The sequence below is a fragment of the Engystomops pustulosus genome, chromosome 9 (assembly GCF_040894005.1).
Source record: "Engystomops pustulosus chromosome 9, aEngPut4.maternal, whole genome shotgun sequence".
Taxonomy (NCBI): Eukaryota; Metazoa; Chordata; class Amphibia; order Anura; family Leptodactylidae; genus Engystomops; species Engystomops pustulosus.
The window spans coordinates 64,184,472-64,197,178 of NC_092419.1; the positions used below are offsets into that span (position 1 = coordinate 64,184,472).

General features: G+C 45.1%; 24 pseudogenes; all 24 read left to right on the top strand.

The window, feature by feature from the left end:
• The first annotated feature begins 133 nt into the window (after positions 1-133).
• LOC140094230 (5S ribosomal RNA) lies at positions 134-252 on the top strand (annotated as a pseudogene).
• Positions 253-510: 258 nt separating this feature from the next.
• On the top strand, positions 511-629 carry LOC140093100 (5S ribosomal RNA; annotated as a pseudogene).
• A 69-nt stretch (positions 630-698) lies between these two features.
• On the top strand, positions 699-817 carry LOC140096741 (5S ribosomal RNA; annotated as a pseudogene).
• Positions 818-1,076: 259 nt separating this feature from the next.
• On the top strand, positions 1,077-1,195 carry LOC140078348 (5S ribosomal RNA; annotated as a pseudogene).
• Positions 1,196-1,831: 636 nt separating this feature from the next.
• LOC140096520 (5S ribosomal RNA) lies at positions 1,832-1,950 on the top strand (annotated as a pseudogene).
• Positions 1,951-2,209: 259 nt separating this feature from the next.
• LOC140086167 (5S ribosomal RNA) lies at positions 2,210-2,328 on the top strand (annotated as a pseudogene).
• Positions 2,329-3,143: 815 nt separating this feature from the next.
• On the top strand, positions 3,144-3,262 carry LOC140088954 (5S ribosomal RNA; annotated as a pseudogene).
• A 1,391-nt stretch (positions 3,263-4,653) lies between these two features.
• On the top strand, positions 4,654-4,772 carry LOC140079398 (5S ribosomal RNA; annotated as a pseudogene).
• A 258-nt stretch (positions 4,773-5,030) lies between these two features.
• LOC140091411 (5S ribosomal RNA) lies at positions 5,031-5,149 on the top strand (annotated as a pseudogene).
• A 448-nt stretch (positions 5,150-5,597) lies between these two features.
• On the top strand, positions 5,598-5,716 carry LOC140098546 (5S ribosomal RNA; annotated as a pseudogene).
• Positions 5,717-5,786: 70 nt separating this feature from the next.
• On the top strand, positions 5,787-5,905 carry LOC140089613 (5S ribosomal RNA; annotated as a pseudogene).
• A 1,392-nt stretch (positions 5,906-7,297) lies between these two features.
• Positions 7,298-7,416, top strand: LOC140089798 (5S ribosomal RNA; annotated as a pseudogene).
• Positions 7,417-7,486: 70 nt separating this feature from the next.
• On the top strand, positions 7,487-7,605 carry LOC140079399 (5S ribosomal RNA; annotated as a pseudogene).
• Positions 7,606-7,863: 258 nt separating this feature from the next.
• On the top strand, positions 7,864-7,982 carry LOC140094182 (5S ribosomal RNA; annotated as a pseudogene).
• A 70-nt stretch (positions 7,983-8,052) lies between these two features.
• Positions 8,053-8,171, top strand: LOC140083938 (5S ribosomal RNA; annotated as a pseudogene).
• A 70-nt stretch (positions 8,172-8,241) lies between these two features.
• LOC140092193 (5S ribosomal RNA) lies at positions 8,242-8,360 on the top strand (annotated as a pseudogene).
• Positions 8,361-8,430: 70 nt separating this feature from the next.
• LOC140098287 (5S ribosomal RNA) lies at positions 8,431-8,549 on the top strand (annotated as a pseudogene).
• A 69-nt stretch (positions 8,550-8,618) lies between these two features.
• Positions 8,619-8,737, top strand: LOC140098445 (5S ribosomal RNA; annotated as a pseudogene).
• A 258-nt stretch (positions 8,738-8,995) lies between these two features.
• Positions 8,996-9,114, top strand: LOC140091412 (5S ribosomal RNA; annotated as a pseudogene).
• A 448-nt stretch (positions 9,115-9,562) lies between these two features.
• LOC140098549 (5S ribosomal RNA) lies at positions 9,563-9,681 on the top strand (annotated as a pseudogene).
• Positions 9,682-9,751: 70 nt separating this feature from the next.
• Positions 9,752-9,870, top strand: LOC140094439 (5S ribosomal RNA; annotated as a pseudogene).
• A 70-nt stretch (positions 9,871-9,940) lies between these two features.
• LOC140089614 (5S ribosomal RNA) lies at positions 9,941-10,059 on the top strand (annotated as a pseudogene).
• A 636-nt stretch (positions 10,060-10,695) lies between these two features.
• LOC140089615 (5S ribosomal RNA) lies at positions 10,696-10,814 on the top strand (annotated as a pseudogene).
• Positions 10,815-12,395: 1,581 nt separating this feature from the next.
• LOC140098841 (5S ribosomal RNA) lies at positions 12,396-12,514 on the top strand (annotated as a pseudogene).
• Positions 12,515-12,707: the final 193 nt, after the last annotated feature.

Below are 12,707 nucleotides of genomic sequence, written 5' to 3' on the forward strand. Positions count from 1 at the left end.
CAGCTTAAGGCTTGGCAAGTACCAGCATGGGAGACTGGCTGGGAATCCCAAGTTCCGTTGACCTTTTTGAACCTGAAAATTGTGTTAGTTTCTCTATGAGATAGTAAAAGAAGGTTCAAATTGAAAAGCTGCTGTCAAAGGCCATTCTAAGCTGAATGTGCCTGCTCTCGTCAGATCGCAGCAGCAATGCAGCTTAAGGCTTGGCAAGTACCAGCATGGGAGACTGGCTGGGAATCCCAAGTTCTGTTGACCTTTTTGAACCTGAAAATGTGTTAGTTTCTCTATGAGATAGTAAAAGAAGGTTCAAATTGAACAGCTGCTGTCAACGGCCATTCTAAGCTGAATGTGCGTGCTCTTGTCAGATTGCAGCAGCGATGCAGCTTAAGGCTTGGCAAGTACCAGCATGGGAGACTGGCTTGGAATCCCAAGTTCTGGTGACCTTTTTGAACCTGAAAATTGTGTTAGTTTCTCTATGAGATAGCAAAAGAAGGTTCAAATTGAACAGCTGCTGTCAATGGCCATTCTAAGCTGAATGTGCCTGCTCTCGTCAGATCGCAGAAGCGATGCAACTTAAGGCTTGGCAAGTACCAGCATGGGAGACTGGCTGGGAATTCCAAGTTCCTTTGACCTTTTTGAACCTGAAAATGTGTTAGTTTCTCTATGAGATAGTAAAAGAAGGTTCAAATTGAACAGCTGCTGTCAACGGCCATTCTAAGCTGAATGTGCCTGCTCTCGTCAGATCGCAGCAGCAATGCAGCTTAAGGCTTGGCAAGTACTAGCATGGGAGACTGGCTTGGAATCCCAAGTTCTGGTGACCTTTTTGAACCTGAAAATTGTTTTAGTTTCTATATAAGATAGTAGAAGAAGGTTCAAATTGAACAACTGATGTCAATGGCCATTCTAAGCTGAATGTGCCTGCTCTCGCCAGATCGCAGCAGCAATGCAGCATAAGGCTTGGCAAGTACCAGCATGGGAGACTGGCTGGGAATCCCAAGTTCTGTTGACCTTTTTGAACCTGAAAATTGTGTTAGTTTCTCTATGAGATAGTAAAAGAAGGTTCAAATTGAACAGCTGCTGTCAATGGCCATTCTAAGCTGAATGTGCCTGCTCTCGTCAGTTCGCAGCAGCAAAGCAGCTTAAGGCTTGGCAAGTACCAGCATGGGAGACTGGCTGGGAATCCCAAGTTCCGTTGACCTTTTTGAACCTGAAAATTGTGTTAGTTTCTGTATGAGATAGTAAAAGAAGGTTCAAATTGAAAAGCTGCTGTCAACGGCAATTCTAAGCTGAATGTGCGTGCTCTTGTCAGATCGCAGCAGCGATGCAGCTTAAGGCTTGGCAAGTACCAGCATGGGAGACTGGCTGGGAATCCCAAGTTCTGGTGACCTTTTTGAACCTGAAAATTGTGTTAGTTTCTCTATGAGATAGTAGAAGAAGGTTCAAATTGAACAGCTGCTGTCAACGGCAATTCTAAGCTGAATTTGCCTGCTCTCGTCAGATCGTAGCAGCAATGCAACTTAAGGCTTGGCAAGTACCAGCATGGGAGACTGGCTGGGAATCCCAAGTTCCGCTGACCTTTTTGAACCTGAAAATTGTGTTAGTTTCTCTATGAGGTAGTAAAAGAAGGTTCAAATTGAACAGCTGCTGTCAACGGCCATTCTAAGCTGAATTTGCCTGCTCTCGTCAGATCGCAGCAGCAATGCAACTTAAGGCTTGGCAAGTACCAGCATGGGAGACTGGCTGGGAATTCCAAGTTCCATTGACCTTTTTGAACCTGAAAATGTGTTAGTTTCTCTATGAGATAGTAAAAGAAGGTTCAAATTGAACAGCTGCTGTCAACGGCCATTCTAAGCTGAATGTGCCTGCTGTCGTCAGATCGCAGCAGCGATGCAGCTTAAGGCTTGGCAAGTACCAGCATGGGAGACTGGCTGGGAATCCCAAGTTCTGTTGACCTTTTTGAACCTGAAAATTGTGTTAGTTTCTCTATGAGATACTAAAAGAAGTTTCAAATTGAACAGCTGCTGTCAACGGCAATTCTAAGCTGAATGTGTGTGCTCTTGTCAGATCGCAGCAGCGATGCAGCTTAAGGCTTGGCTAGTACCAGCATGGGAGACTGGCTGGGAATCCCAAGTTCTGTTGACCTTTTTGAACCTGAAAATTGTGTTAGTTTCTCTATGAGATAGTAAAAGAAGGTTCAAATTGAACAGCTGCTGTCAATGGCCATTCTAAGCTGAATGTGCCTGCTCTCGTCAGATCGCAGCAGCAATACAGCTTAAGGCTTGGCAAGTACCAGCATGGGAGACTGGCTGGGAATCCCAAGTTCCGTTGACCTTTTTGAACCTGAAAATTGTGTATTCTGTATGAGATAGTAAAAGAAGGTTCAAATTGAAAAGCTGCTGTCAACGGCAATTCTAAGCTGAATGTGCGTGCTCTTGTCAGATCGCAGCAGCGATGCAGCTTAAGGCTTGGCAAGTACCAGCATGGGAGACTGGCTGGGAATCCCAAGTTCTGGTGACCTTTTTGAACCTGAAAATTGTGTTAGTTTCTCTATGAGATAGTAGAAGAAGGTTCAAATTGAACAACTGCTGTCAACGGCCATTCTAAGCTGAATGTGTGTGCTCTTTTCAGATCGCAGCAGCGATGCAGCTTAAGGCTTGGCAAGTACCAGCATGGGAGACTGGCTTGGAATCCCAAGTTCTGGTGACCTTTTTGAACCTGAAAATTGTGTTAGTTTCTATATAAGATAGTAGAAGAAGGTTCAAATTGAACAACTGCTGTCAATGGCCATTCTACGCTGAATGTGCCTGCTCTCGCCAGATCGCAGCAGCAATGCAGCTTAAGGCTTGGCAAGTACCAGCATGGGAGACTGGCTGGGAATCCCAAGTTCCGTTGCCCTTTTTGAACCTGAAAATTGTGGTAGTTTCTCTATGAGATAGTAAAAGAAGGTTCAAATTGAACAGCTGCTGTCAACGGCCATTCTAAGCTGAATGTGCGTGCTCTTGTCACATCGATGCAGCTTAAGGCTTGGCAAGTTCCAGCATGGGAGACTGGCTGGGAATCCCAAGTTCTGTTGACGTTTTTGAACTTGAAAATTGTTTTAGTTTCTCTATGAGATAGTAAAACAAGGTTCAATTTGAAATGCTGCTGTCAACGGCCATTCTAAGCTGAATGTGCCTGCTCTTGTCAGATCGCAGCAGCAATGCAGCTTAAGGCTTGGCAAGTACCAGCATGGGAGACTGGCTGGGAATCCCAAGTTCCGTTGACCTTTTTGAACCTGAAAATTGTGTTAGTTTCTCTATGAGAAAGTAAAAGAAGGTTCAAATTGAACAGCTGCTGTCAACGGCCATTCAAAGCTGAATGTGCATGCTCTTGTCAGATCGCAGCAGCAATGCAGCTTAAGGCTTGGCAAGTATCAGCATGGGAGACTGGCTGGGAATCCCAAGTTCTGTTGACCTTTTTGAACCTGAAAATGTGTTAGTTTCTCTATGAGATAGTAAAAGAAGGTTCAAATTGAACAGCTGCTGTCAACGGCCATTCTAAGCTGAATGTCCGTGCTCTTGTCAGATTGCAGCAGCAATGCAGCTTAAGGCTTGGCAAGTACCAGCATGGGAGACTGGCTTGGAATCCCAAGTTCTGGTGACCTTTTTGAACCTGAAAATTGTGTTAGTTTCTCTATGAGATAGCAAAAGAAGGTTCAAATTGAACAGCTGCTGTCAACGGCCATTCTAAGCTGAATGTGCCTGCTCTTGTCAGATTGCAGCAGCAATGCAGCTTAAGGCTTGGCAAGTACCAGCATGGGAGACTGGCTTGGAATCCCAAGTTCTGGTGACCTTTTTGAACCTGAAAATTGTGGTAGTTTCTATATAAGATAGTAGAAGAAGGTTCAAATTGAACAACTGCTGTCAATGGCCATTCTAAGCTGAATGTGCCTGCTCTCGCCAGATCGCAGCAGCAATGCAGCTTAAGGCTTGGCAAGTACCAGCATGGGAGACTGGCTGGGAATCCCAAGTTTCGTTGCCCTTTTTGAACCTGAAAATTGTGTTAGTTTCTCTATGAGATAGTAAAAGAAGGTTCAAATTGAACAGCTGCTTTCAACGGCCATTCTAAGCTGAATGTGCGTGCTCTTGTCACATCGCAGCAGCGATGCAGCTTAAGGCTTGGCAAGTTCCAGCATGGGAGACTGGCTGGGAATCCCAAGTTCTGTTAACATTTTTGAACTTGAAAATTGTTTTAGTTTCTCTATGAGATAGTAAAAGAAGGTTCAATTTGAAATGCTGCTGTCAACGGCCATTCTAAGCTGAATGTGCCTGCTCTTGTCAGATCCAGCAGCAATGCAGCTTAAGGCTTGGCAAGTACCAGCATGGGAGACTGGCTGGGAATCCCGAGTTCCGTTGACCTTTTTGAACCTGAAAATTGTGTTAGTTTCTCTATGAGATAGTAAAAGAAGGTTCAAATTGAACAGCTGTTGTCAACGGCCGTTCTAAGCTGAATGTGCGTGCTCTTGTCAGATCGCAGCAGCGATGCAGCTTAAGGCTTGGCAAGTACCAGCATGGGAGACTGGCTGGGAATCCCAAGTTCTGGTGACTTTTTTGAACCTGAAAATTGTGTTAGTTTCTCTATGAGATAGTAAAAGAAGGTTCAAATTGAACAGCTGCTGTCAACGGCCATTCTAAGCTGAATGTGCCTGCTCTCGTCAGATCGCAGCAGCAATGCAGCTTAAGGCTTGGCAAGTACCAGCATGGGAGACTGGCTGGGAATCCCAAGTTCTGTTGACCTTTTTGAACCTGAAAATGTGTTGGTTTCTCTATGAGATAGTAAAAGAAGGTTCAAATTGAACAGCTGCTGTCAACGGCCATTCTAAGCTGAATGTGCGTGCGCTTGTCAGATCGCAGCAGCGATGCAGCTTAAGGCTTTGCAAGTACCAGCATGGGAGACTGGCTTGGAATCCCAAGTTCTGGTGACCTTTTTGAACCTGAAAATTGTGTTAGTTTCTCTATGAGATAGCAAAAGAAGGTTCAAATTGAACAGCTGCTGTAAATGGCCATTCTAAGCTGAATGTGCCTGCTCTCGTCAGATCGCAGCAGCAATGCAGCTTAAGGCTTGGCAAGTACCAGCATGGGAGACTGGCTGGGAATCCCAAGTTCCGTTGACCTTTTTGAACCTGAAAATTGTGTTAGTTTCTGTATGAGATAGTAAAAGAAGGTTCAAATTGAAAAGCTGCTGTCAACGGCAATTCTAAGCTGAATGTGCGTGCTCTTCTCAGATCGCAGCAGCGATGCAGCTTAAGGCTTGGCAAGTACCAGCATGGGAGACTGGCTGGGAATCCCAAGTTCTGGTGACCTTTTTGAACCTGAAAATTGTGTTAGTTTCTCTATGAGATAGTAGAAGAAGGTTCAAATTGAACAACTGCTGTCAACGGCCATTCTAAGCTGAATGTGTGTGCTCTTTTCAGATCGCAGCAGCGATGCAGCTTAAGGCTTGGCAAGTACCAGCATGGGAGACTGGCTGGGAATCCCAAGTTCTGTTGACCTTTTTGAACCTGAAAATTGTGTTAGTTTCTCTATGAGATAGTAAAAGAAGGTTCAAATTGAACAGCTGCTGTCAATGGCAAATCTAAGCTGAATGTGCCTGCTCTCGTCAGATTGCAGCAGTAATGCAGCTTAAGGCTTGGCAAGTACCAGCATGGGAGACTGGCTGGGAATCCCAAGTTCCGTTGACCGTTTTGAACCTGAAAATTGTGTTAGTTTCTCTATGAGATAGTAAAAGAAGGTTCAAATTGAACAGCTGCTGTCAACGGCCATTCTAAGCTGAATGTGCCTGCTCTCGTCAGATTGCAGCAGCAATGCAGCTTAAGGCTTGGCAAGTACCAGCATGGGAGACTGGCTGGGAATCCCAAGTTCTGTTGACCTTTTTGAACCTGAAAATGTGTTAGTTTCTCTATGAGATAGTAAAAGAAGGTTCAAATTGAACAGCTGCTGTCAACGGCCATTCTAAGCTGAATGTGCGCGCTCTTGTCAGCTCGCAGCAGCGATGCAGCTTAAGGCTTGGCAAGTACCAGCATGGGAGGCTGGCTTGGAATCCCAAGTTCTGGTGACCTTTTTGAACCTGAAAATTGTGTTAGTTTCTCTATGAGATAGCAAAAGAAGGTTCAAATTGAACAGCTGCTGTCAACGGCCATTCTAAGCTGAATGTGCCTGCTCTTGTCTGATTGCAGCAGCAATGCAGCTTAAGGCTTGGCAAGTACCAGCATGGGAGACTGGCTTGGAATCCCAAGTTCTGGTGACCTTTTTGAACCTGAAACTTGTGTTAGTTTCTATATAAGATAGTAGAAGAAGGTTCAAATTGAACAACTGCTGTCAATGGCCATTCTAAGCTGAATGTGCCTGCTCTCGCCAGATCGCAGCAGCAATGCAGCATAAGGCTTGGCAAGTACCAGCATGGGAGACTGGCTGGGAATCCCAAGTTCCGTTGCCCTTTTTGAACCTGAAAATTGTGTTAGTTTCTCTATGAGATAGTAAAAGAAGGTTCAAATTGAACAGCTGCTGTCAACGGCCATTCTAAGCTGAATGTGCGTGCTCTTGTGAGATCGCAGCAGCGATGCAGCTTAAGGCTTGGCAAGTACCAGCATGGGAGACTGGCTTGGAATCCCAAGTTCTGGTGACCTTTTTGAACCTGAAAATTGTGTAAGTTTCTCTATGAGATAGCAAAAGAAGGTTCAAATTGAACAGCTGCTGTCAACGGCCATTATAAGCTGAATGTGCCTGCTCTTGTCAGATTGCAGCAGCAATGCAGCTTAAGGCTTGGCAAGTACCAGCATGGAAGACTGACTTGGAATCCCAAGTTCTGGTGACCTTTTTGAACCTTAAAATTGTGTTAGCTTCTATATAAGATAGTAGAAGAAGGTTCAAATTGAACAACTGCTGTCAATGGCCATTCTAAGCTGAATGTGCCTGCTCTTGCCAGATCGCAGCAGCAATGAAGCTTAAGGCTTGGCAAGTACCAGCATGGGAGACTGGCTGGGAATCCCAAGTTCCGTTGACCTTTTTGAACCTGAAAATTGTGTTAGTTTCTCTATGAGATAGTAAAAGAAGGTTCAAATTGAACAGCTGCTGTCAACGGCCATTCTAAGCTGAATGTGCGTGCTCTTGTCAGATCGCAGCAGCGATGCAGCTTAAGGCTTGGCAAGTACCAGCATGGGAGACTCGCTGGGAATCCCAAGTTCTGGTGACTTTTTTGAACCTGAAAATTGTGTTAGTTTCTCTATGAGATAGTAAAAGAAGGTTCAAATTGAACAGCTGCTGTCAACGGCCATTCTAAGCTGAATGTGCCTGCTCTCGTCAGATCGCAGCAGCAATGCAGCTTAAGGCTTGGCAAGTACCAGCATGGGAGACTGGCTGGGAATCCCAAGTTACGTTGACCGTTTTGAACCTGAAAATTGTGTTAGTTTCTCTATGAGATAGTAAAAGAAGGTTCAAATTGAACAGCTGCTGTCAACGGCCATTCTAAGCTGAATGTGCCTGCTCTCGTCAGATCGCAGCAGCAATGCAGCTTAAGGCTTGGCAAGTACCAGCATGGGAGACTGGCTGGGAATCCCAAGTTCTGTTGACCTTTTTGAACCTGAAAATGTGTTAGTTTCTCTATGAGATAGTAAAAGAAGGTTCAAATTGAACAGCTGCTGTCAACGGCCATTCTAAGCTGAATGTGCGTGCGCTTGTCAGATCGCAGCAGTGATGCAGCTTAAGGCTTGGCAAGTACCAGCATGGGAGACTGGCTTGGAATCCCAAGTTCTGGTGACCTTTTTGAACCTGAAAATTGTGTTAGTTTCTCTATGAGATAGCAAAAGAAGGTTCAAATTGAACAACTGCTGTCAATGGCCATTCTAAGCTGAATGTGCCTGCTCTCGTCAGCTCGCAGCAGCAATGCAGCTTAAGGCTTGACAAGTACCAGCATGGGAGACTGGCTGGGAATCCCAAGTTCCGTTGACCTTTTTGAACCTGAAAATTGTGTTAGTTTCTGTATGAGATAGTAAAAGAAGGTTCAAATTGAACAGCTGCTGTCAACGGCAATTCTAAGCTGAATGTGCCTGCTCTCGTCAGATCGCAGCAGCAATGCAGCTTAAGGCTTGGCAAGTACCAGCATGGGAGACTGGCTGGGAATCCCAAGTTCCGTTGACCTTTTTGAACCTGAAAATTGTGTTAGTTTCTCTATGAGATAGCAAAAGAAGGTTCAAATTGAACAGCTGCTGTCAATGGCCATTCTAAGCTGAATGTGCCTGCTCTCGTCAGCTCGCAGCAGCAATGCAGCTTAAGGCTTGGCAAGTACCAGCATGGGAGACTGGCTGGGAATCCCAAGTTCCGTTGACCTTTTTGAACCTGAAAATTGTGTTAGTTTCTGTATGAGATAGTAAAAGAAGGTTCAAATTGAAAAGCTGCTGTCAACGGCAATTCTAAGCTGAAAGTGCGTGCTCTTCTCAGATCGCAGCAGCGATGCAGCTTAAGGCTTGGCAAGTACCAGCATGGGAGACTGCCTGGGAATCCCAAGTTCTGTTGACCTTTTTGAACCTGAAAATGTGTTAGTTTCTCTATGAGATAGTAAAAGAAGGTTCAAATTGAACAGCTGCTGTCAACGGCCATTCTAAGCTGAATGTGCGTGCTCTTGTTAGATCGCAGCAGCGATGCAGCTTAAGGCTTGGCAAGTACCAGCATGGGAGACTGGCTGGGAATCCCAAGTTCTGTTGACCTTTTTGAACCTGAAAATGTGTTGGTTTCTCTATGAGATAGTAAAAGAAGGTTCAAATTGAACAGCTGCTGTCAACGGCCATTCTAAGCTGAATGTGCGTGCGCTTGTCAGATCGCAGCAGCGATGCAGCTTAAGGCTTTGCAAGTACCAGCATGGGAGACTGGCTTGGAATCCCAAGTTCTGGTGACCTTTTTGAACCTGAAAATTGTGTTAGTTTCTCTATGAGATAGCAAAAGAAGGTTCAAATTGAACAGCTGCTGTAAATGGCCATTCTAAGCTGAATGTGCCTGCTCTCGTCAGATCGCAGCAGCAATGCAGCTTAAGGCTTGGCAAGTACCAGCATGGGAGACTGGCTGGGAATCCCAAGTTCCGTTGACCTTTTTGAACCTGAAAATTGTGTTAGTTTCTGTATGAGATAGTAAAAGAAGGTTCAAATTGAAAAGCTGCTGTCAACGGCAATTCTAAGCTGAATGTGCGTGCTCTTCTCAGATCGCAGCAGCGATGCAGCTTAAGGCTTGGCAAGTACCAGCATGGGAGACTGGCTGGGAATCCCAAGTTCTGGTGACCTTTTTGAACCTGAAAATTGTGTTAGTTTCTCTATGAGATAGTAGAAGAAGGTTCAAATTGAACAACTGCTGTCAACGGCCATTCTAAGCTGAATGTGTGTGCTCTTTTCAGATCGCAGCAGCGATGCAGCTTAAGGCTTGGCAAGTACCAGCATGGGAGACTGGCTGGGAATCCCAAGTTCTGTTGACCTTTTTGAACCTGAAAATTGTGTTAGTTTCTCTATGAGATAGTAAAAGAAGGTTCAAATTGAACAGCTGCTGTCAATGGCAAATCTAAGCTGAATGTGCCTGCTCTCGTCAGATTGCAGCAGTAATGCAGCTTAAGGCTTGGCAAGTACCAGCATGGGAGACTGGCTGGGAATCCCAAGTTCCGTTGACCGTTTTGAACCTGAAAATTGTGTTAGTTTCTCTATGAGATAGCAAAAGAAGGTTCAAATTGAACAGCTGCTGTCAACGGCCATTCTAAGCTGAATTTGCCTGCTCTCGTCAGATCGCAGCAGCAATGCAACTTAAGGCTTGGCAAGTACCAGCATGGGAGACTGGCTGGGAATCCCAAGTTCCGTTGACCTTTTTGAACCTGAAAATTGTGTTAGTTTCTCTATGAGATAGTAAAAGAAGGTTCAAATTGAACAGCTGCTGTCAACGGCCATTCTAAGCTGAATGTGCCTGCTCTCGTCAGATTGCAGCAGCAATGCAGCTTAAGGCTTGGCAAGTACCAGCATGGGAGACTGGCTGGGAATCCCAAGTTCTGTTGACCTTTTTAAACCTGAAAATGTGTTAGTTTCTCTATGAGATAGTAAAAGAAGGTTCAAATTGAACAGCTGCTGTCAACGGCCATTCTAAGCTGAATGTGCGCGCTCTTGTCAGATCGCAGCAGCGATGCAGCTTAAGGCTTGGCAAGTACCAGCATGGGAGACTGGCTTGGAATCCCAAGTTCTGGTGACCTTTTTGAACCTGAAAATTGTGTTAGTTTCTCTATGAGATAGCAAAAGAAGGTTCAAATTGAACAGCTGCTGTCAACGGCCATTCTAAGCTGAATGTGCCTGCTCTTGTCTGATTGCAGCAGCAATGCAGCTTAAGGCTTGGCAAGTACCAGCATGGGAGACTGGCTTGGAATCCCAAGTTCTGGTGACCTTTTTGAACCTGAAACTTGTGTTAGTTTCTATATAAGATAGTAGAAGAAGGTTCAAATTGAACAACTGCTGTCAACGGCCATTCTAAGCTGAATTTGCCTGCTCTCGCCAGATCGCAGCAGCAATGCAACTTAAGGCTTGGCAAGTACCAGCATGGGAGACTGGCTGGGAATCCCAAGTTCCGTTGACCTTTTTGAACCTGAAAATTGTGTTAGTTTCTCTATGAGATAGTAAAAGAAGGTTCAAATTGAACAGCTGCTGTCAACGGCCATTCTAAGCTGAATGTGCCTGCTCTCGTCAGATTGCAGCAGCAATGCAGCTTAAGGCTTGGCAAGTACCAGCATGGGAGACTGGCTGGGAATCCCAAGTTCTGTTGACCTTTTTGAACCTGAAAATGTGTTAGTTTCTCTATGAGATAGTAAAAGAAGGTTCAAATTGAACAGCTGCTGTCAACGGCCATTCTAAGCTGAATGTGCGCGCTCTTGTCAGATCGCAGCAGCGATGCAGCTTAAGGCTTGGCAAGTACCAGCATGGGAGACTGGCTTGGAATCCCAAGTTCTGGTGACCTTTTTGAACCTGAAAATTGTGTTAGTTTCTCTATGAGATAGCAAAAGAAGGTTCAAATTGAACAGCTGCTGTCAACGGCCATTCTAAGCTGAATGTGCCTGCTCTTGTCTGATTGCAGCAGCAATGCAGCGTAAGGCTTGGCAAGTACCAGCATGGGAGACTGGCTTGGAATCCCAAGTTCTGGTGACCTTTTTGAACCTGAAACTTGTGTTAGTTTCTATATAAGATAGTAGAAGAAGGTTCAAATTGAACAACTGCTGTCAATGGCCATTCTAAGCTGAATGTGCCTGCTCTCGCCAGATCGCAGCAGCAATGCAGCATAAGGCTTGGCAAGTACCAGCATGGGAGACTGGCTGGGAATCCCAAGTTCCGTTGCCCTTTTTGAACCTGAAAATTGTGTTAGTTTCTCTATGAGATAGTAAAAGAAGGTTCAAATTGAACAGCTGCTGTCAACGGCCATTCTAAGCTGAATGTGCGTGCTCTTGTGAGATCGCAGCAGCGATGCAGCTTAAGGCTTGGCAAGTACCAGCATGGGAGACTGGCTTGGAATCCCAAGTTCTGGTGACCTTTTTGAACCTGAAAATTGTGTAAGTTTCTCTATGAGATAGCAAAAGAAGGTTCAAATTGAACAGCTGCTGTCAACGGCCATTCTAAGCTGAATGTGCGTGCTCTTGTCAGATTGCAGCAGCAATGCAGCTTAAGGCTTGGCAAGTACCAGCATGGGAGACTGACTTGGAATCCCAAGTTCTGGTGACCTTTTTGAACCTTAAAATTGTGTTAGTTTCTATATAAGATAGTAGAAGAAGGTTCAAATTGAACAACTGCTGTCAGTGGCCATTCTAAGCTGAATGTGCCTGCTCTCGCCAGATCGCAGCAGCAATGCAGCATAAGGCTTGGCAAGTACCAGCATGGGAGACTGGCTGGGAATCCCAAGTTCCGTTGCCCTTTTTGAACCTGAAAATTGTGTTAGTTTCTCTATGAGATAGTAAAAGAAGGTTCAAATTGAACAGCTGCTGTCAACGGCCATTCTAAGCTGAATGTGCGTGCTCTTGTGAGATCGCAGCAGCGATGCAGCTTAAGGCTTGGCAAGTACCAGCATGGGAGACTGGCTTGGAATCCCAAGTTCTGGTGACCTTTTTGAACCTGAAAATTGTGTAAGTTTCTCTATGAGATAGCAAAAGAAGGTTCAAATTGAACAGCTGCTGTCAACGGCCATTATAAGCTGAATGTGCCTGCTCTTGTCAGATTGCAGCAGCAATGCATCTTAAGGCTTGGCAAGTACCAGCATGGGAGACTGACTTGGAATCCCAAGTTCTGGTGACCTTTTTGAACCTTAAAATTGTGTTAGTTTCTATATAAGATAGTAGAAGAAGGTTCAAATTGAACAACTGCTGTCAATGGCCATTCTAAGCTGAATGTGCCTGCTCTTGCCAGATCGCAGCAGCAATGCAGCTTAAGGCTTGGCAAGTACCAGCATGGGAGACTGGCTGGGAATCCCAAGTTCCGTTGACCTTTTTGAACCTGAAAATTGTGTTAGTTTCTCTATGAGATAGTAAAAGAAGGTTCAAATTGAACAGCTGCTGTCAACGGCCATTCTAAGCTGAATGTGCGTGCTCTTGTCAGATCGCAGCAGCGATGCAGCTTAAGGCTTGGCAAGTACCAGCATGGGAGACTCGCTGGGAATCCCAAGTTCTGGTGACTTTTT